We start from the raw sequence: 22,645 nt of genomic DNA on the forward strand, positions 1-22,645 counted from the left end.
CAATGAATGCATTTACTTAACCTGGATAACATGTGGTTTCGTGTAATCCCTAGATGATAATTTGACTGAAATATTCTAGGGAGTCATTATGAGTGTCTTATGCAGAGAATCAGAGAGGGAAATAATTGTATGCACTTGACAGAATGAAATGCTTGTAAAAACCAGTGGTTTTATCTGTTACCCTTGAATACAAGAGAGATCCTATTTACTTCTTCTACGTGGAAAAGAAATCTCAATGAAAAATCTTGTCTTGGTGTTAATTTGGTTTAGTTGCTTAAAGGCTGGGTACCTACACTGCCCACTTAATATCTTCTCTGCCAAAATACTGTAAATTCTGCAGAAACAGCTAGTATCTTGGCACAATTTCCTATAAAATGCTTGTCTCCCAGTTTCACTTGGTTAATAGATATTTTATTTTTGCCTAAGCACCTAGACAATAACAGTTTTACTCTCAACTTCACCTATATAATTCATGCTGACAATTCTCCTTTCTTTCACTTATATATTGGTTTCGTTTATTCTGTCAATCTTTATTAACTACAGGAAGAAGCACTTATTATTATTGGCATTTAAGCCATTAGAGTTTACTGGGCAAAATCTTATCACTTGCTCTTTTAGAATTTGCAAATATTGGATGCCCTGATCTCTACAAACATTTCATGTTTTCTGTCTCTCATAACATGTAATTATGTATAAAGTGGGTTCTGTGGTGGCACAAAGAATCTTTGTGGATATACTTACCACCACCATAAGACAGTTTCTTTGTAGATTAACAATGGTAAGAGTGCACAGGAGTTCAGAGTTCGTAGATCTAATGCCTGTAAGTGGCTTTCAGTTAGAAGTTTAAGTGCTAGCTACTGACATTTTTATAATGAGTCTGCAGCTCTGAAAAACAAAGCAAATAATGATTAACCACACTGTATCAGAGAAAAAAGAGAATTCCCTCTGTGGGAAGAATGTTATGTGGAAGTGAAAAAGAAAAAAATCAAATGTTTAATAATATTCCTAGTTGAATGACTATTTCTGGAGGCCTGCAATCTGGAGTGTAAAAAAAGGCCGCTATAAAAATTACAGTCTATAATCTCAAAAAATGTATAGAAGGGAAACACTTCTATCCTGTTGTGTGGCAATTAGACACATCTCTCCAATGCACTCAGAAATCATTCTTCTTCTTCACTACTTTCTCCGTTTATTCTTATTTTCTGGTATCCTGGTAATGCTCTGGAGTTTTCCCCTTTAGTCTTTCAAGAACACATAGAAACTTATGTTTGTAAACGATCCAAAACAAATAACTCTCACAATCCTTTTTATGATATGAAAATATTGTATTGTATTGGTATTTTGTCTGAGAGGCAAAATTTTGCTAGATAGACAAAAGTCCCCATGCTTTTTAGGGGAAAAAAAAATCAGAAGGGATAGATTAGGGACTCTTTTCCTATCCCCTGATTTGTTTGTTTTCCGATTTAAAGCTACCTAAACTGAGATTGCTTTGCATTTGATTCCTAATAGTGTTGGTGGCTATAATTTTTACGATCATGACACTGTTCAGAACCCCAGGCATATTATGACCCTGTGGTGTTTGTCAGTGCAGAAATAAAGAGCAGATAATGTTCTCTATAGCACTTTCAGGGTCCCTACCTTTACAGCCTATTACCTATAACAGAAAAATGGAAATACAGGTTAACAGAGAAGCAGAGAAAACAGTGATCTGGTCTTGTCCTTGGCACACTTGGAGTTTAGCAACTATTGGTTTTTTTATATGTATTGCAGTTATAGAGAGTATTAAAGATAGAAAACAAAACAGAATTGTTTTGGAGGTTTACAGGGATTATGGAAGAAAGCTCAAACAAGAAAAATGATTGTGGATCCCACAAAATAAATGAGTAGTAACAACAAGAGGTGACACTACAAAAAGTGGAAACAAGTACCCTTTCTTCAGTGCAGCAGAGAAGTTGTGAAGAATTTTCACCAGATGTGCAGTTTAAACTGATGGCTGTAAGAATGTTTTTGATAGCTGTTTCATGGATGGCTGTGCTCATGGTAAGATTGCATGCATCAGTGACAGAGAAATCAAGTCAAAAATATGGAACAGAGTTTGACATGTTTAGTAGCCCAAAAGGATAGAAAAAAACCTCCAGAGTTTAGCCGTAATGAGGACATGAGGACTACAAAAAAGTCTTAATGTAAATTTTTGTTTAGCTTATGATCTTCCATGACAGTCCCTAAAATGGTATTATTTTCACTGAATAATAATATTATAATAATTAGGTCTAGCCTTATTTTCTGTAGAAATTTTTTTTTCTATATTTTGTAACATTTTCTGAAGTAAAAATATTGGAAATTTCTGCTATTTCCTTCTGGTTGAATTACCAAGTTAATGAGCACAAGTGGTAGCTATGACTTCCAAAAGTTCGTTTCTGAGTATGTTTCACTGCATGCACAAATGGTATCATTAAAAAAATGGTAACTCAAATAGGAATGCTGTGAGATATTGTGTTGATATGAAGTTCATATGGCTCCCTCAAGACTTCATGTGGTATAATCTGTAATGGTAATAGATTCTCTTCCACTGTGTTTTTGGTGTCACAGCTGAAGCATTTTGTTCTTATAGTCAGAAAAATATGCACGTCCAAGTTGAGCCTTGCCAGTTCAGTAGGAAGAAATAACCCAGAAAGTATTTAAGATTAGATTTGTGTCATTTTTTCTCTTATATATTGAACTTCTCCTTGAAGAAAAATGGTTATTCTGGGGTGGCATTGATAAAGAGAGATAAACAGCTTTCTCTTTGCAAGATGTGCCTCAGATATATTCCCCATGGTTACTACCAGTGCCTGGCAATTGCTTTGTGCTGGCAGGTTCTTCATTCTCGATTTCCACTGATAGACAGATGTGCAACATACATCTACACAAATGTTTTACCAAAGGCTCTATGCAATATAACATATTCAATCTACAAAGTGGCATTCAAATAGATATTAGGTCTGGTGTGCTAATGTTTTGCTGTTGTGCCCCTGTACACTGAAAGAATTGGCCTACATGTACAGAAGTTATGTTTATGTATCTTGAGTTTTGTTCATGAAAAGGTAATGGACTTAATTCTGTAAGGTAACAGTAGCTTTCAGCTTCTGGCTGAAACCAAAATCAAAGCAACATACAAATGAAACATTAAAAAAAAAAGTGGAAATCCTAGGAGAAACCATCAAGAGAGTTTTAAGCAAATTTCAAGATGTAAACAAAAATCTCAGCAGTTTCCACAGAAGGTTGTGAGTTCAGAAATCAATGTATAGATTACACTGATCTTTGTATGACAGTAATATTGATACCATTCTCCCTGTTACATAAACATTGCAGAAGATTTTAATGAAGTCAGCAGCATTTTTCTACTGCTTTTCTTAGCTGGTAAATCCTTTTTAACAAAATAAGCAATTAATCTAAACCAGCATCATCTAGGAGACCTCAGGAAGGACAAACATTTATTTTGATCAAAGAATTGCTAACAAGGATATTTATAAAAATTAATAATGAAAGAGAGTATCTTAATTACTCTGTGGAAAATTCAGATGAACATACCATATTCACTAGGGAAAAAGAGTGTGTTGGTAACTTGTCATTATAACAGGCAGATAAATATAGAACAATTATGAATATGGCTCACTTTATTTGTATCCCCACTTCTGCATCTTAACTGTTACAACCAATGTATAAAATTTCAAACTTTAAATTCTATTTATTGCAATTAAATTATTGCTCTCTACCATGGCTTGGGCCTTTTATACACATAATGTGCACATATAGATCATGAGCAAGGGATAGACTATTGGGATAATCTATCAGGAATATCTGGGTTATACAGGAAATGGGAAAGTAGATTAATCTGTCCTAATTCAGGCGTTTAAAGAATTCACTCCGTGATTCATGGAGAAAAATAAGGGTATAGAGCCAATGATTAATTTCTTCCTAAGCCTGAAACAGATCAAAGTTATCATTCTCTAGTGAAACCTGTTTGTTTCCATTGATTATCGCAGCAGTCCAGGATGCCTGGCTGCTCCTTAAACACCTAGTATGAGGTAAGAGAAGCTCATACCTTGGGACTCTTTCTTACTCAAGCAAATTACTTTAGCAGTAAAGTTATCTTTCCATTTCAGCTCTGAAACTGGAATTAGCTCTAATCCCTAGACTCATCATTATTTAAAGTATTTCTTAGAAATCTCAAGAAGCTACAAATTATCAGAGTGAATTGAAGAGAACTGAAGAGAATTGAAGAGAATTGAAATGAGGACTAGGAAGGGAGAGCCGTAAAACAAGTCAGGACTCAGTTAAAGTGTTGATGTGTGAACAACCGTATGTGTAAAAACCTCTTTTCATGATTGGGTTCATAGGACAGTGGTTAATGGCAGATTAGCTAGCTGGAGTTTGGTAACAAGGGGAGGATCTCAAGTGTCCACTGTAGTCTTTATCAATGACCTGGAAGAAACATCAGTGTGTGCTTTTATTAAGTCTGTAGATGACGCCAAACTGTGGAGGATCACTCCAGAAGCTCAAGTGCAGGGGCACTCTCCAAGGGACCTAGACAGGCTGGAGAAATGGACTGACAGGAATCTTATGAAATTCATAGAGGACACATACAAATTCCTGCACTTGGGAGGAAGATGATGCAGGCTAAGGACAGAGACCTGGGGAGCAGCTCTGTGGAAAGGGAACTTAGGGTCTGCTGGACAGCGAGGCAAGCATGAGCCAGCAGTGCCCTGGCACAAAAGCCTCTTGGACTGCATTGAGGGGATCAAAAGCAGTACATAAAAAAGGAGGGTTTAGCCCCTCTGCTTAGCTCTCATCAGTTTTAGTACCCCCAGCACAAATCATCCATATCTGGAGTCAGTTCTGCTCACGGCCACTGTGATGACTCAGGGCTAGAGCATTTGCCCTGTGAAGAGAGGCTAAGGGAGAGGTGTTCTCTGCCCTGAAAAACAGATGACTTTGAGGGAATTGGATCATATCACTAAATACCTATGGGGAGGCCATTAAAAAGGTAGAGACAAGTTTTTCCAGAACTGTATAGAATCAGACTCTGAAAAATCATTAAAATTGGAAGAAGCGCACATCAATTATATAGTCCAACTTCTCTGCTGAAGCAGACCCAGCTAATGAAGCCTGCCCAAAATTATATAGTGAGAGGATGACATATAAGTTGAAATAAGGGAGATCCAGGTGGATGTAAGAAGAAGCGTTTTTCTCAAGAGTACAGTCAAATGTTGGAAGATGTTACTCAGAGAGATGATGCAGTCTCTTTTCATCTTTAAAGGTCTTCAAGGCGCAGCTAGGTGTTGGATCTCCTGAGTTCTTTATAATCTGAATAGTCCCATAATTATCCTTTTCTGAGGATGCTCAGAAAAAGAGCTACAGCTAGTGGTCAAATTTTTGTTCATTAATCCCTACTTGGGCACATCATGAATTTGTTAGGGTATGCAAGTTTACCAGGTTCTACTTGAAAAGATGCTAAATTTCTTATTTAAAAGACTGTTAATGCTGAGCATCTGTGCTTTAATTGTTAGAAATCTCTAATTTGATTTGTAGCCTAAATTTATTAGTTCTTGGTTTTTGTGTTCTGTTTTAGTGCCGATTTAGTTCTTAAACATAAATGACTTATGTTCCTCCTAGACGTTTACCTGCTTGGTGCATTTATAGGCAGCAATGATGTTACTCTCAGTTTTTACTTTGTTAGGCTGGATAAAGCAGACTCTTACATACCTGTCTCAGGGAAAATGTTGTCCATTCCCTTCTTCACTCTAGCTGCTTATTTCAGTACCTGCCCCATTCATTTTTCCTGAACGTGTGGCCAGGATTCGGTGCTGGTCTGTGCTCCCTGAAGGATTCTAGTAGTACAGCATGACACATGCTACCTTCTGAGACCATCCCTTCCTCCTTGAACAGTGCCTTACAGTTTCATGCAGACATTGCATAATGCTAGATGAAACAAAGCAGATTTTGGCTCCCCTGTCCTGCCTCCTTGCTTAGCCTTGTGTGCTGCATTGACAAGGGAGTGCTTGAGTATGTGGAGCCTTAGGGCCCATCCCAAACTGTGAATTTGGATGCACCAATATTTACATGTTCAGTATATGAGCTCACAAAAGAAATAAGATATCTTCTAAATGTGTCAACTAACAACAGAGCAGTCAATGTTTGGAGCATTTTCATCTGTATTGAAATGTTAGACTTTCTCCAAAGGCAGCAGTAGCTGGGAAACAAAATTACTGAAGGCACTCACAAATCAACTGGTATCCAGGTTTTCTGGCCTCCTCAGTGAATGTCGACAATCTGAAATACTTTGAATAATGAAACACCTATTGTGCAAGCATGACAAACCCAGTGACCAAAACATTATGACACATGTCCCAGTTAGCAATGTTTTTTATTGCATTGGCAAAATGCTAACATATAGAGTCCCTTCTCCTCTTCAAAGTGTGTAAGAACTAGATAAATTATTTATGTTGAACTTTTGTGAATTGCTTCTGATTCAGTTCTTTAAAGTCTGAAAAGCAGATCTGGACATGCATCAGTAAATAAACAGGCTAGGCTTCCCTTGAAACAGCTTGTACTTTGGAAATAACCACATAATTTGAGATCAGGATGACCCTGGTGTTTAGTTGAATAGCTTTAAAGCATTCCATCAACAAGAATGAAAAGATCCAAGCCAAGATCAATTTGCTGACCTGATGAAAACTGAGATTTGCAATGCTGATTTACTATGATGGCAACAGCCTTATCTAGTTAATTGCGGAAATAAAATTATCCGTTTTCTCCTTCAATATTACAGTTGTCCTAAAAAATTCTCAAAATTGGGGCATTTGCAAGCTATTCTGGAGAAAATAATATCTTACTGTATGCAAGTGTGTCAGCACATCTAGACTCATATTAGTATGTCCAAAAACGAAGGATAAAAATGGAAACTGTAATCATGACAATCCTACAGCAGTCACATTATATATGCTTCCTATATGTAAAGTTTAATTTTTTTGCACAATTTTATATTTTATTAAGATGAAATAGAATGTAGGTTTAAGAAGGAAAAAAATAACCTGAGATGACACTAAAAATAATAGGGACTTGCAACTGCTTATATATTTACTGACATTTTCACCATTAACTCACCTATTCATTTTTATATGTAAAAAGGGGAAATTAAGAAGTCACTTAAGAATGATGTTGTAGGACATACAAAACACACTTACATGAAAAATAATGTGCAGATGCTGCATTTTGTTCAAATCTTATGGGTGATTTGCAGTCCCTGAATCATTGGATGAAAGCCAGATAGGAGACACTAACTAACATGGAGCTGGAACCATATGTTTAAGCAAATGCATACTACCTTGATTTCCTAAAAGATGGGCATCTAATGCTATTTACTGTGCCACAGGATATTCTACCAGGCCTGTATCTACCACCTGAGTAGGCATGGGTTTTTCCTGAGTCCCATGTCACAGTGGCAAAGAGGCTCTCTTGGACAGCCTATATCTCAAATGGCATTGGCTGCTTGTGTTCGGGCAGCTAGGTCAAGCCCAAAATGAGAATTCCATGGTTAGTGTGCAGGCTAACACTGAACTGCATGCATCTATAGGTTAGTGTCAGCCTGTGAGCTGGGTATCTGGTTTTAGTCTATAATTGTCAAAGGAAGTCTATGAGTCAACGAGGAAATCTAAAGCATAGAGAATAATTTGGCTGACCACAAGTAAAGACCATTGAGTTTGTCATGTAACTAACTGGCTAGTGACTTTTGAGATATCCTAGAATATAGGAGACATCTACATGGGGTTTGGAGATTAGACACAGGATGTATGGGAGGTCCATGCCTTTATGGAACAAGACAAGTGCTCCATGGGATGGCTTAGCGTATTTGGTGTTTCAGTTAAGAGCCAATTCCTGTGCTTGAGGACAATATCCAGGCTGGTGATTTTAACCTTTTTTCACAGTCCATGGGGAAAAGGACATACTTGTAGGGCCTGACTTGACTGCTTTAGGTGTCTCACAAGAAGGGATAAATTGCTTTGTAAAAGTGACAGATGGCATGAAAGGTCTTCAGACAGCCATCTTACTTGTACATGTGTTCATTATAGCCATGTACCTTTTGTTGTGTTGAGGAACACCCCCAGTGCAGGCAGCTCGGTATCCAAGCTGCACTTTGTGCCCTGGGTGGTGAGAAATGGCTGCAGCCCCTGAAATCAGCTGTGGATGGGCACTGACATCTGGCCTCACAAAGGGAGCAGAGCTGCATCACTGGCCAGACAGGGGGCTGGTCACCAGAGACCCTGCAGGACCCAAGTGGAAATGAGAAGAGCCCAGACCAAAATCTACAATTGGACCAAAAGGCCAATGCAGGGCACATGAAGAGTGTGTGCACAGACTGTAAGGGTATAAAAGCCTAGAGATCACTTTGCTTGGTTTCCTCCCTGGAGGGACCAGCTCAAATTACGCTGCTGCACCAAATGAGCACCAAATGAGTGACTCTGAGACTGCTGGGGGAAACCTGGGGCTGCACCTTTAGGGTACCCTGGTCTGACTGTGTGAGGGTGGGTTGTGTATGGACTCAGGTGAGACCCATTTACTCACTCGAGCCTCCCACCATAAAGGGGCTTTGGACACACAGTTAAAGTCTTGGATGGAGTGACTGTAAATCAGAGTGGATCCTGAACTGACAGTAAAGAAAGTTCCTTAAAAAAACACATGAATCTTGCAGATGTTTGAAAATCTTCAACAGCTTTGCAGCTCCTCTGTGAACCTTTAAGATATCTCTATCACTCACAGAGCTCTTTTGTTTTCCTCCAAAAGCATTCCAGTCTGTCATAAAGCACAAAGTTCTTAGCCAAACTGGGCCTGAGACAATTTTCCACCGTAGCTTCTACACCTGAGCAGATGCCTAACCTAGCTGGTGTGACATGAGCAATGTAGGCTGACATGCAGGACTTCTAAACCCAGCAGAAAAACACATCAAAACCACAAATTGTATTTAGCTATGGTTCCAAGCACTGCAGCCTGAATGGTGCAGAGATTTTTCCATAGGATTTTTTGTTGGTTTGATTTGGTTTGCTTTGTTTTTTTTTTTTTTGTTTGTTTGTTTGGTTGGTTGGTTGGTTGGTTTTTTGTTTTGTTTTGTTTGTTTTTTCTTTTTTTTTTTTTTATTGTTTAGGGTTTTATTTTTAAATAAAACCAGATAGAGTAGTCAATAAATTGTTAGAATGAGCTGATATATTCATAATGCTATTTTGATACATTTTTTTCAAACCAGTGAGACTAAAAGGCATTCTCAAACACATACATCGTTAGCAAGGCAAATTAGTTCAACGCTGATTTAGAATCATTGAGTTGTGTTTGTGCAAGCTAAAGTGCAATTTGCTTTCTTGTCTATATTCAGCAATTTATGAGACTGCTTCAGGACACTAATCAATAGTGCAATAGGCACTCTTCAGGACCAGCTGCTCAATGTAGCCCATGGAACTATGGTCCAGCATCTATGTTATACACATATATATCCATAGATGTTTTTTTAAATGAAGGAAGACATTTTGAGAGCATTGTAAAATATACAAAATTATAGACATCTGTTGATAGACAAATGAATCAATGCTTGCAGCTGCTCTACATTTTTTATTTTCTTTCCATTAAATCTTTTATTTTCTGAAAAATTGGCACATTATAGCTAAAGGCAATACAAGTTTTCACCACTCATCAAATAATTCTAATGTACATTTTTGTGCTATAATCCTACCATACAACTCTCCCTCTTCCTAAATATTTTAGGTTTAGGCTTTAGAAGACCAGTAGTAAACTAGCTTTCCTGTTGGAGATGGGAGGGAGTTTTTGGTATCCACTCAAGTAACTTTCTTTCATTTCCGTTAGACATAAATAGGAACTATAGTGTTGAAATTTACATTTTTGAAATGTTGAGAGTTTTCAAGCATTTATAATCAGTGGCAATGGATTGAAGGATTTACTGACAGGTAGAATAGCATTAGAATACCTGTTTTTGTAATATGACACCGCTAGCACAACACAATAATTATCACCTTGTTTTCCTTTTAAATTTATTTGCATTTCCTCTTTTTTCCAGAAAAAAAAAAATCATAACCAATTGTTGATATCTAAGAATAGAAAAGAGTTATGGAAAGTGTAACACAGAGACTTCCCCCTGAGGTTTTAAGATTTGCCTTCATCAGTCAGCATGAGGCAGACCATCCCTGAGAATAACCATTGCCAGTGTCTGTACTTCATTTTTTGTTTGCTGGAATCCATCCTAACAGGTTCCTGTAATTAAACAATGTCTACCCTCTAATTAGCAAAGCTGAGTTATGATAAAATTGTTGGGAAGACAGTTGCAAGGTCTAGGGCTTAACTTGAGTGTCTGTGGTTCAAAGATCAAAAAGCTCATGGGGTGAAATAAGCACAGGGAGTTCACTTACCATGACCACAACAGGCTCAACTTGGGGAAAATAAATTTAATTTATTGCAATTAAACCAGATTTTCATAGTGATAAACAAAATAAAAAATGAAAACACCTCCTGCTTCCCAGGTCCATCTTGACTCCTCCACCTCCTTCTCTCACCTGCATGTCTGCAGGCCTGTTGATCACACTTTTTTCCTCGCTCCTCTTTCAAAACTCCCATGCAGCATTTTTTTACCCTTTCTTAAGTACACTTTCTCACCAATGTTGTCATCTTGGCTGGGGACCTCAGTCATGTCCTACTAGTGTAGGTCTGCTCTGATGCTGGATCCATGTGGAGCTGGGTGTGCTTGGCTGGGTCAGCCCTGGCCCCTCATCCCAGAGCCCACGGCAGAGCCTGGGCACCAGCACCCAGTGCTCACACAGGGAAGCATGAGTGAGAAAAGTGAACAAAAAGGTGCTAAAAAACAACAGCTGCAGCTTCAGGTAACTTGCAGCAGCCAAGGCTGATCTGATTTGCGCTAGTTTAATGTGCACTCAAGAGATTAATGGGACCTGTTTGGTTCTAGGAACCTTTAGTGATGTCTGTGCCCGGTCTCTGAAGGAAAGTTTCTCTGGGCCCTTCACTGTGTGGCTTTACAAATGGAACATGTTCTCAGCTCAGCTTTAGACATCTGTGCAGTATCTCAGCTGCTTACACACTTCCCCATGGTCACACTGAGGTTCTGAAACCTTCCCAAAACAAAGCAAGCATAAGTGGGTGATAAACATTTAACAGATTCTGTTTCCTGCAGAGTGGAAATCAGGGGTGCTGTGCTCAGCACACATTTTAAAATGTTTCCTTAAAAACCCTCATTATTTCAGTTCTAGTCATAGGTGAAGACTGACACTTTGGTTTCACTTGCATATCTTAGCCTTTTATCTACTCAGTTTTATTTTATCCTAAATGTCAAAAAGTTATAATATCTCTCAGAGGTGTTTGGACAGAAATTAGTAGTATCAGCATTTTGGGGAGTCTAAATATTTTATTCCTTCAGTTTCTAAGGGTTTAGGTATATAATAATTTATTCAAAATCAATGAATAGTGTACTTTGGAAAGGATCTGTGGAGAACAAAACAAGAGAGTGTCCAAACATTGAATTTGTATCAATATTGCAATAAATTCATGAAACGTTTTGTAAAATTGTGTGCCAGATCCTTGAAAAATGTAATGAACTTTTGGATGAGGAAAAAAAAGAAGTTCCTGAGTTGCATGCAATTTCTCATTACTTTAATATGTCATTAAGACTTAGACATACATTTAGAACAGTGACATCTGTGGTTTGAAATAATTGGAAATGTGGCATTCATAATACAATAATGATTTTTTTTATAAGCAAATTTAATTTGATGAGCAAATGCAATGTCACACAAATGTAAGTTTTGGGGCTGGATCAAACAGCAGCTGTAAACCTTTCCAAGTAGATGCAGCTCTATTCAGAGTTTAATGATTCACAGCCTGCTATTCGAGCCTCTCTCACAGCAGAGATGCAAAAGAACAGCATGGCGCTGGAGTCTGGGATGAAAAAGACATTAGCAGAGTTGAAGAGAGCAATTACACATGTCAATGAAATTATCCTTTGTACTTTGGATATGAGGGTTCAAAGGTTACAGACATAATCACCTCATTCTTCCAAACCACTGCTGAATCTGTGTAAAATTATCATATTTTTCTATATGCAATACCAGTGCCCTGCACAAAGCAGTGGCAGGCTGTCATTGACACTAATACGGTTCAAGACTAACATGTACTGAAGGCATTTCTCAGAATACCCCTGAACTACACCTATTTCTTTAGCTCTCAAAGCTTTTTTTTTTTTGCCTGTAACATTCAGTGCTGTTTGTGACATTTTAGCAAAACTGATAAAAATTACACAGAAATCTATCAAATAGGGAAATAAATAGGGAAAATAAACGTTTCTAAAAAGTATTAGCAAGGTCTAGTAAAAAAATCTCATAGTAGTAATCTCCTAGGCCAGATCAAAAATTTATAACCTGTAAAGTATCACACAGTATCACATTCAAGTCAGTATAGTCAGACTTTATTTCAGGTTTGCTTAAGTCTCTAAGACTTTCCAACAATTTTTCTAAATGCCTAAATTTAGGTGCTTAAGGATGCACAGAAATATTATCCCTATCTCTATTATACCTTTAACATTATACAGTTTGAAGTACAACATTGTCTGTAGTCCGCTTAATTACTTTAAGAAAAATGTTTTATCATGTAATTGCTGCCTGTATTTTCAAGAATGTCCTTGATTAGGCCACATACAGAATATGGTCAAAAATTAGATTATGCAATCTTCACAGCTTATCTCTGTTAGTGTATTTGAGGTCAAATCAGATTCAGTTCTTTTGAAGATTTCTTAATGCTTTAGTTAAATGCAAAGACCCCTCTGCATCTATTGATTGTTGGAGAATAGAAATGAGAAATGATGGCTGGACAGCAGTCGGATAACTCATTCTCAGAAGCCTGGTCAATTTGTAGAGCATGGGGACCTTGAGAGGAAATGGACACTCTCTAGGAGAGTTGTAGAATAACATATATACAGTCCAGTATATGAACTGTGGTAGCATCCGGATTCCCATGTTTGTTTTATTTATTAAGAGCCTATTCTGCTCAGGGCTGTTCGGTACTGACTGCAAGCAGGATGGTTTCTGTAGCTGAGGTGGAAAACCTCTCTTCTCCTGGAAATGCTTTCATGTTTTTGGCAGAAAGAAACTGCTTCAGCTGGTATGAAGGAGTTAGAGTGCTGCTACACAGTCAATGAAAAAAGGTTATATATTGATTATATCTACTTTAGCAAACAGAATAATTAAAAAAAAATATTGTATCTGTTCAGGGAAACAAGTAGTGGTCCCAACATCTAGTCATATGTGTTTCAGGATTTCTTGCTTAGGCTAAGCTCTACTCTGATTCCACAGACTGGATTCTCATTAGCAGCTGGGTTGCATTGGACTGGACTCCATGAGTGTGTCATTTGTCTTAATTTCCTCCACACAGGATCCAGGTAGCACTCTCAAAATCTGCTCTGCCATGCAATCAGTGTACAGTCAGTGCAGATGACTGAGAAATTTTCTCTGAACACAGTAACTCCAGCTCAAAAATTTGAGCTAATGTAATACCTTAATCAGTTGTGAAGAATTGGGATAGATGACTTACATTTTCTCCAAAGGTTTTTGGGTTATTAGCCTGGTGTGATTCAGTTGCCTGGGGAGAGGCATCTAATGCCATTTAATTTGCCCTAAGATGTCCTCTTTGTTCTCCCAGTGCCTATCCTTTATGGCACAGATATCCCATGAATCCTGCATCTCAATGGTCAGCTCCACCTGGGTGTTTCCAGGACTGCAGGACTTTTCAGATGCCAACAGATATCTGCCTTTAGACAGCTGAATGAAGTCCTTAAACACTTACTTTAAGGTGCTTTGACTGCCTTTCCCTTCTTGTTTCACAGACATGGGATGCACTGTTAGGGCACAGCTCTAACAGTGTGTCAGTCACGTTGTGCTTCAGACCTTACTTAGAAAGATCCCCCAAGTGCTGGAGGCATAGCCCAGCCTCTTCCCCTTGCTGTTATAGATTATGTTCAGGGATGTGGAGTTCCCATTATTCTGAAAGAGCTTTTCATTAAATAAGCTATGGAGTCTGCTGTACTCAGGTGCATATATATGATTAAAAATTGATTGTAGGAGTGGCTGAAAATTCTTCCATCTGCATATGGAAAAACTAAGTATTTTGAACAGAAGCAGCAATTTCCGATATATCTCCCAGCCTGACAGGAGCTCTAATTAGTTCTGTGGATGAGCAGTAAATGTTTTGAAATTTTGCTTTCACCTTGTATAACATAAAAAAAAATTGAATAAGTTAATCTTTATATTTGTCTTTTTGTGATGATGATATCAGCCCTCCTCATGGAAAGGAGTTTCCCATGGCTAAATTAACATAGTCAATCTATGCTACAAAGCAAAAAAAAAAAAAAAAAAAAAAAAATCAAACCAAAAACCAAAAAACCAAAACCAACAAAAAAGCGTGTTAATATCTGTGCCTGCATATAAAGGAAAGACATGCAATTTCAATATATAGTTTTCCCTCAGGTATCTAGATCTTGAAGGTTTAAAATGATAGGCAATCACTTCCATTCTTCAGGCCAGAAAAATGAAAGGTAAGAACTACTAAATGCAGAAATTAAGACCATAAAATGTGAACATTTTTCATTTTTCCTGACAATAGTCACGTGCCTTTGTGCTTGCAGCTGCATGATGGAATTTTCAGTCTTTTCAGAGATAATTTGGCTAGTGCCAGACTACAGCTATGGAGGGACAGATGGATTTGCAGAGCATCCACATAAAATACAAAAGCAGCATTGGAGCACACCATGCATTACAAAATCCTAAATGTAAGACTTTTTCCCTTTATTGTTAGATTAGAGCAAAAGCTTGAATTCTTAGGTCAGATTATTTCAAACCCATAAGAGTTAGCAACATAATCTTCTAGAGTTATTTGGAAAACACTATTTTTCTTGTGGCAGCGGGCTGTTGTGTTGTCTTGTTTTGGGGTGTTTTAACAGAATGTGCAATATTCTTTTCATAACACAGTGAAATAACTCCATGAGAAAAAGAATTTTAAAAAATACTTTTTTAGACTTGGCTGACATTTTGATTTGTTAGATGATTATTCCTACTCAGCCGTTTGTCTTTCAGGAGACATGTGGAATCAGCGTACACAGAGTATATATGGCGAACAACTGGTAGATTTTATGCATAAAGCCCAAGAGTCCTTGGTACTTTGTGAGTTTTACTTTACCCTAAACCGTCACATTCAGTTTGCCCTAACAAGCACAAAGGGTTTCTTTTTCTACTTTTGAACTGTGATGGTCACAACACAGATAAGTTCATTAATTTGGTGAGGATTGAGGCAAAATAACACAATTTCTTTAGAGTTCTGCAACCCCATATGATTCCTATTGTTAATATCTAGTGATGGTTTTCTCTGTCAAAAGGTCAGTAAATACCAACTTTAATTAAGTATTTTTTTCACAGATTCATTTGAGATATTATGAAACATATTTACTGGTGTTAAATTTCAAGTATGAAACATTTTATGATCCTCTAGGAACTAGGTACAGATATCTATACAGATATCTTTAACTATTATGTTAAAGTTTCCTCTTTTGTGTAAAATGTCATCTTAAACATATAAAAAATGGGGAAAGAAGGATCTGTTCTACATTTGCCATAGCAAAATGAGTAGTAGTGAAGACTTAGAAAGTTATTCTTGTAAAAAAATACAAACAAATCCAAAAACCCATTTCATACAGTAACACTGCACTATTTACAAACACATTTGCTGTGCTATTTGGAAATACCTTGCCCCTATGCTCTAGATTGTTTGATTCTTAACTTTCAGGGAAGTTACAGAGCTAAAAGAAATAGGATGAAAACCTTAGATCATTCCTCATGTTATGTTTCATTGTAGGGGTGTCTGATTTGATGTCATGAAGACTTATAAATTAGATGTACACCTAAAATTAATATGTCATTTTTATCTTGTGTCATTGGTTTTGATTATTGCTACTTTATTTATTTAGGCTATTTTTATGCCCTCAGAGTTTAGTAAAAACCTTAAAAAAACCTTAAAGAGTTTTCCTTTTACAGCCTGAAGAAGCAAAATCTTTGTTAAAATAATATGTTATTTTAAATTTAAAGAGTTCATTGTTTGTGGATTTTTACTGCCTGTTGCTTGTAATGGATGGAAAATTGTTTCCAGTAGCATTATTTGAGACCAGAGAGCCTTTTGAAGCTTCACATTTCTTTGGAATTATTCTACAAAAAATATATTGAAAACACAAAAATATGTTTACCAGATGCTTTGAAGGATGTTTGGGTTTTTTTAATGATGTTGCAGAATAGAGCAGTAGGAGTGTTTTTATTTATTTAATTTTTGGGGAGATTATCTGTCCAATTTTTCAACAAACGAATAGAATATTTAAAGAAAGACTTTTCTGTTCTCTAAAAACAATATGACTTAGAAACTTTTATATTAAATAGTGACCTGCTGGGCCAAAGTTTTATGGACATTTTCACTTGAATTTATCACAATCTTTAGAATCAGGGTTCTAATCAGTCATTAGAAACACCAATGTGAAATAAAGCAACCAAAGAGGAAATCCTCCTAAATGAAAAGCTTGGCTTTAGATTGCCATGCATCATTACTCAAATCCTAGGAATTCTAAGACCTGTATAGTTCTTTTGTGAGGAATGAAATGGATCTCTGTGACGCTAATGGTGCTCAGGCACAGAGCCTCTGCCAAGGGATGGAGTGCATACACCAGTAACCTGTTCTGCAGTCTCTAATATACTAAGAGGAAAATGAAGAACAGTTCTAGTAATTATGAATCTCTCCTTACTCTTGCAAAACATAGCACAGCTCTAAAACTGAGAAAGAAGGAAATTCAAAGACAAATATCTGATTAACAAACTGAACAACAGCAAACCCTTAAATAGTGTGCACATTTAATTGCAAAAGAGATCCCTTGTTGCTGTCACTCACATGCAATCTGGAAAATTATCATCTAAGCATGTAAGCCAACCTCCACTGCCATTTAGTTCTCTACTGCAGCAAACAGAAACCTGTGTCTAGGAGAGAGTTCATAGATACACTTGGATTTAGAAAAAAGGATAAATGAAAGACCTTCTACAAGGCTCCCACATACATATGGAATAACTTACCATATAAAATATAGCCCACTTCTAAAGCAGTTTAAAAAAAGGATAAGTTTGGGTTTGTTATTTTAATTTTCTTAAATTTTGCCTATCAAAACCATAGGCAAATCTTCTACGGAGCTTTGCATAATGTATGAGGGCAGATATGTTGCACAGAAGCCTCAGTGACAGACATTCTGGAGAATTGTAGTCTCATTAGAAAACCTTGTTAAACATAGTAGGCTCAAAACGAAAAAATGCAGTATTACCAAAATCTTGGTTTGTATCATACATCAAATGCGAAAAGATTCAGCATTTATAAATGCTATGCTATTTACCTTAAGCAGCAACACTGAAATAGCAGGTGAGATCTGTATTCTGAATAAATCCCATATTGAATGTGCTTAGTTTGCCAATTATATTCTCCCCTAATGCTAGTTCCCTGATAATGGACATTCTGCAGGATAGAGCAAACCTTTGCTCTTTTATCATGCTCAGATTATTCCTCAAGGAAAAAATCCATCAACTAGCAAGATGGATCCAGATGTTACTTTCAGATTCTCCTGTGCTGGTGACATCCATGTGGAGGAAAAAACCACAGATGTTCTGTCAGCTTTTTAGCTGAATCTTTGGAATTTGTAGGTAAGGGAAGCTGAAGCATGGTAGAATTGCATTTTAAGAAGGTGGTTAGTTCCCATTTCTGCTATATTTTAAAGTTCTACAGATACACAAACACAAAGAAGGAAAAAAATTTCTCTGTAAACTAGAGACTTTTTCAGTGTATTACAGATTTGAAGTAATGGCAAAACATCAGTGTAATTCACCATAAAATGTTTGCATTAATGTTTTTTTCTTAAATTGAAAGGAGTTTTTTCTCACTGCCTATGCCTTTTAATACAACCATTTCTGCAGTAACACATTACTCTAAGTTTTCAGTGATGGTACTTGAAGAATATTTGCTTTAGAAATGTCATTATTTTCCTTTTTAGTAAAGGCAAGTAAAAACAACTATTCAAATTTCAAGTCTGCATTGACATCCTGGTTCATTAGATATTACATTGCAGTGGTTACTCATCAAAGTGAGTTCCACCATATTAATTTTAATGTGTTCTAAATTGGTTGTTAAGATCTTGATGTTGCAATTATTTTGCCCTGAATGAGGAGGGTGTGATTTTACCTAATTGTTGTGAATTAGAAAACAAACTGGATATTATTCCAAGAAAAAATGGAGATTGAAAGACTCTTTATTATATTTCAGATAATTAGCATTTATAATAGAGGAGAACTAATGATCTAGAGGAAGGAAATTTTTGTGATGAACAGCTGTAACTTTGTATAGAAATAACAACATTAGCTGTAATGTGAATGCCTGACAACTTTGTGTAATATAATAGGATTTTATTAGAATGAGGAATATAGAAAGAATATTTGTGGCATATTCTTGATTTGAATAAATATGTTTTAGTCACAGATATAGGGGTATGAGTTTAAAAAAATTAAAAACCTGCTTGAAATGCAAATACAATGTTTCATTGTATTTAAAAATCTCAGTACACCACCAGTTCAATAAAATTTATCATTCTAATTTTTGCTTAGGACTGCCAGTATACAAAGGGTTTTTTTTTTTTTTTTTATTTAATTAAAACCAGTCTATTAGGCAACTTTTTACACAGCTCAAATTTAAGGCCTTTAAAAAAAACCAGGGCTGGTTAGCAAAATCAAATTCAAAGGTGAGAATTGGTTTCAGAGACCTAACTCAACCTCAGAGTGAACAGACAGAATAACCCATTTTGCTTGCATAACCATGATGTGCCATGTGAGAGCTTCTTGTGCCTTCAGAATATAACTGTCTTTCTGTGGAAAAGAAAAAGGCACAATGGCATTTTTAAGTGAGCAAAAGCAAACAATTTGTGATAGCTGAATGATTTTGTGAACTAAATCCTATTATGGAGTCAATTTAGTATAGCAGGACTAGAAGAAAAATCTATAAATGTACTGAACGAATCAATAAAAATCAAAATTATTGCAACTACAGTAGATTTCTTCATCAGAGCAACAGGCCTGCTAAAACAATAGCTTCAAAAGGCCCCCACAAAAACATATTAATGGTGCTTATAGGTTTCCAAAACCAAGACCTAGATGCTACTGTTCTCCTTATGAGTGCATTTGACTTGCTCACGTGGCAGGAGCAAAGCTAAAAGCTTCAGGCGCCATGAATGAATCCCTCCTGGCAGCTCCAGAGCTCTCCAGCCTCCTGGCTCTCTCCTGATGGACCATTGCTCCTCTCTGCTGACCTGCAGATGTGCCTGCAGCTGTTTCTCCTCTGCCACCTGTGGGTGCCCAGGCGTGCCTGGCTCAGGTCCCTCCCGCAGTAACCCACACCAGCTGCTGACAGCCACACTGTACAGAAACAGCTCCATAGGACTGTGAGGGAGGAACTCCTTTGCAAAGTGCTTGAGAGCTTTAATGGAACAAATTCTATTTCCCACCAGTAATTTATGTCTTGTGACAATCCTGAAGTCAGAGCTTGCAATACTGTCATGAAACAGAGGAAAGACAAAATCACTGTGTCTGGGTGAAAGACTATTCAGAACATGCTTGCATTGCCTTCAGTAAAGAGTAAAATTGTGTTTGAACAGTAAAAATGTATTGACACATAAAGAATATTTTTTTTCTAGAGACAAAGACCATTCTTTCACTGGAGTAGGTGTGAATATGTCCATATTGCATACACCAGCTTGTGAATCTGACCTCACTACCTAAGATAAATATCCTGTGGTCAAATGCCCCTTAGAATGATGGAGATCTTGTACCAAAAATAAAAAATATATCTATTTGTTACCTCAGTTCTTCAATTAAACAGTATATTTACAGAAATACAATAGACACTCTAAGAAGATGACATGTTGTCATCATGGTGAAGTCACTGACATGTTTTAATATCCAGTTTAAAACTTAATTTTCTCTGTGCTCTTCTAGCTATAGCAATGCAAGAAATTCTGATTCTTCTGTGACTACTGGCAAAGTAAAGCATAAATTATGTATGTTTGTTCAGTGCTTCACACCAAGAAGGCAGTGTTCTTTGTTTACAGTTTGTTTTTTTATTGTTTGTGAACAAGAAAAGATGATGAAGGGGGAGTACCAGTCAGAAAATAGCAATTGAGAAAGACTTTGGGCTGTCTTCAGTGGAAAGAACTATTTCACAGACAGGAAAGCACAAAATGAAACCAAACTCAGGAAAATAAATATGTTTCTATCATGTGCTTTGTCTGCTTACACTGTAGAATTCATGGTTCTTAATGCTTGCACTTTGGGAAGCAAGCAAGCAGGAAGACATTTGTGTGAAAAAGAGCACTATTTAAAAGCCAGAACTATTAACAATTAAATATTTTGGAGAGTCTTTAAATAACAAGTAAACTATCAGCAGCAACTCTTTATTTTTTTATTTTTAAATTAATTCCAGGGGAAATAATTTTTTAATTGTTAAGAAATCTTTTTCTTAAAAACCAAACATTTTGTTTCTGATGAAGTAAAAATTTTAAGCTCCAAACACATTTTTTATCTTTTCTATATCTGCAAAATATAATATTTAAATGAAATGTAGTGAAAATATATTTTTCCTATTGTAAACAGACCAGTGTACCAATAAAAACAGACCAGTGTTCATCCTATAGCAGAGTGAAAAAACAAGGAAAAGATAGCTCTACACAAGAACATTGACAAAACACTAACTCCAGAGAAGTGGCAAAATAGCACTCTAATAGAGGCTAGCAGAGCATTAAAAACCACAAAATTATTCAGCTTGTGCACTCATAATATTTAGGATTAATATTTTTCAACTTTATTATGAATCCTATTTTATCATGAATATTCATCTTGTTGACTGAAAATTACTTGCCTTTTGCTATTTTTCAAGTTTCTATTTTGAACATATTACATTTATATTCATCCATTATATATTACACATCTTTTAATACATATAATTAATATGTATTTTATATGTTGTTAAGCATCCAGCCAACAAAGAAAATATTTGCCTACCATATCAGTCTGAATTTTTTTTAACACTAAATTAGAGTAATTTTTCTTTATTTTTGAATGAGTGAAAAAGTGAAGATCAGGGAAGGGGATAATTTTGGTTGCTAAAATAAATTTATTCTTTATTGTTCAGTACCACATGTGAAATAGAAAAAAACTTGCATTGCATTATGTTCATAGAAATATTAAGGACTTATATGCTTTCTCAAAAGCCTAATTTAGCTCTTCATTTTCTTAATAACATGAAATGTATTAATGTTGAAAGGCCACCAAGTATTCAGAAATAATGAGCTCTGAAGCTTCCAAAGTCATCTAACCAATACTCAGCTGAGTTTTAATGATGAATAACTAGGCCAACCTTTTTTTGGTAACAGAGAGCTCGGGATAAAACTTGGCCAAGCCAGAAGGAAAATGAAAGAGAAGCTTTGTGAGCCCGTTTACACTCCCTGTGCACACCATCCACTAGATTGCTGTGCTGTTCCAAGTCTGCTGAGCCAGGTACTCTGAGCCATCCCTCCCTCCCTCTCCTGTGCTCGTCCAATAAATTTCCTGGCCTCGGGTTGTCCGTTTATGATTTCTTCCCAGAAACAAGACGTCACAGCCCAGCTGCTCTAGACTTCATAATTAAGGCTGTCTGCTCCATTTTCCTACCACCTTAAATGGACCTTTTCCCAAAACCTCACACTCAGATCTTCAGGGGCTTGAGTTTAATGCAAGATGTTTCCATCCGAGCACACCACTGCATATGAAACAAATAAACATAGCCTGATGAAATACTAAACTGAGGTGCATGTGTTTGTGTTCTTCAGGTAGACTCTCTGTCCTGGAGCACTTTGTAGCTGGATAAACATAATTTGCAGATGTTTACAAAGTCTCCTCACTTTCCTTTTTTTTTTTTTTGCAGCTTTCAGCAGTAATATCCAGCTTTGTAAAACTTTTTTTTTTCTTTTTCTTTTGCATCACAGATATGAATTTGCAGACGTGCTCTTCACAGATTTGTTTCAGTTACCTAAGGTGCAGCCTACTGGAACTTGCCTACCATCTGCCTTTGCCAGAATATTTTCCTCCATGCAGAAATTATTCTAGTACATTTTAAGGTCTCCAAAGCCCATCAAAAGCAGAGCTTGACAGATAATAAACCAAAGGACTGGAAAGTGACTGGGAAAATGGATAAATGAGATGTCATAAACCCCTTTGCTACCTCAAGTCAGCATGATGCTTGTTGATACATTTCTTTGTTCAGACAAACATTTGTTGCATTTCAAATTAAAAAAAAATAAACACCTCCCCACTTTTCATTGTGAAAAAGGAATTTGATTTTCTTACAGTGATCTCAGGCTTCTCTGCTCAAATATTAAAAAAAAAATCATATGAAGGGTGTTCATAAGTTCTTTGGGAAATTCTAGGAGGTTTTAATGCCATCATTGTGAATT

The 22,645-nt window shown here is 36.6% G+C and overlaps 1 long non-coding RNA gene across 1 annotated transcript in view; it reads left to right on the top strand.

Moving 5' to 3' along the window:
• LOC134418105 (uncharacterized) overlaps nt 1-22,398 on the top strand; it is a 49,116-nt gene extending 26,718 nt beyond the window's left edge. The window contains exons 2-3 of the long non-coding RNA XR_010027698.1: nt 21,587-21,710; nt 22,178-22,398. This is a non-coding gene — a long non-coding RNA (uncharacterized LOC134418105). The remainder of the gene's footprint in view (nt 1-21,586; nt 21,711-22,177) is intronic.
• The last annotated feature ends 247 nt before the right edge of the window (nt 22,399-22,645 follow it).

This window comes from Melospiza melodia, chromosome 4, assembly GCF_035770615.1.
Source record: "Melospiza melodia melodia isolate bMelMel2 chromosome 4, bMelMel2.pri, whole genome shotgun sequence".
In the NCBI taxonomy this organism is placed as follows: Eukaryota; Metazoa; Chordata; class Aves; order Passeriformes; family Passerellidae; genus Melospiza; species Melospiza melodia.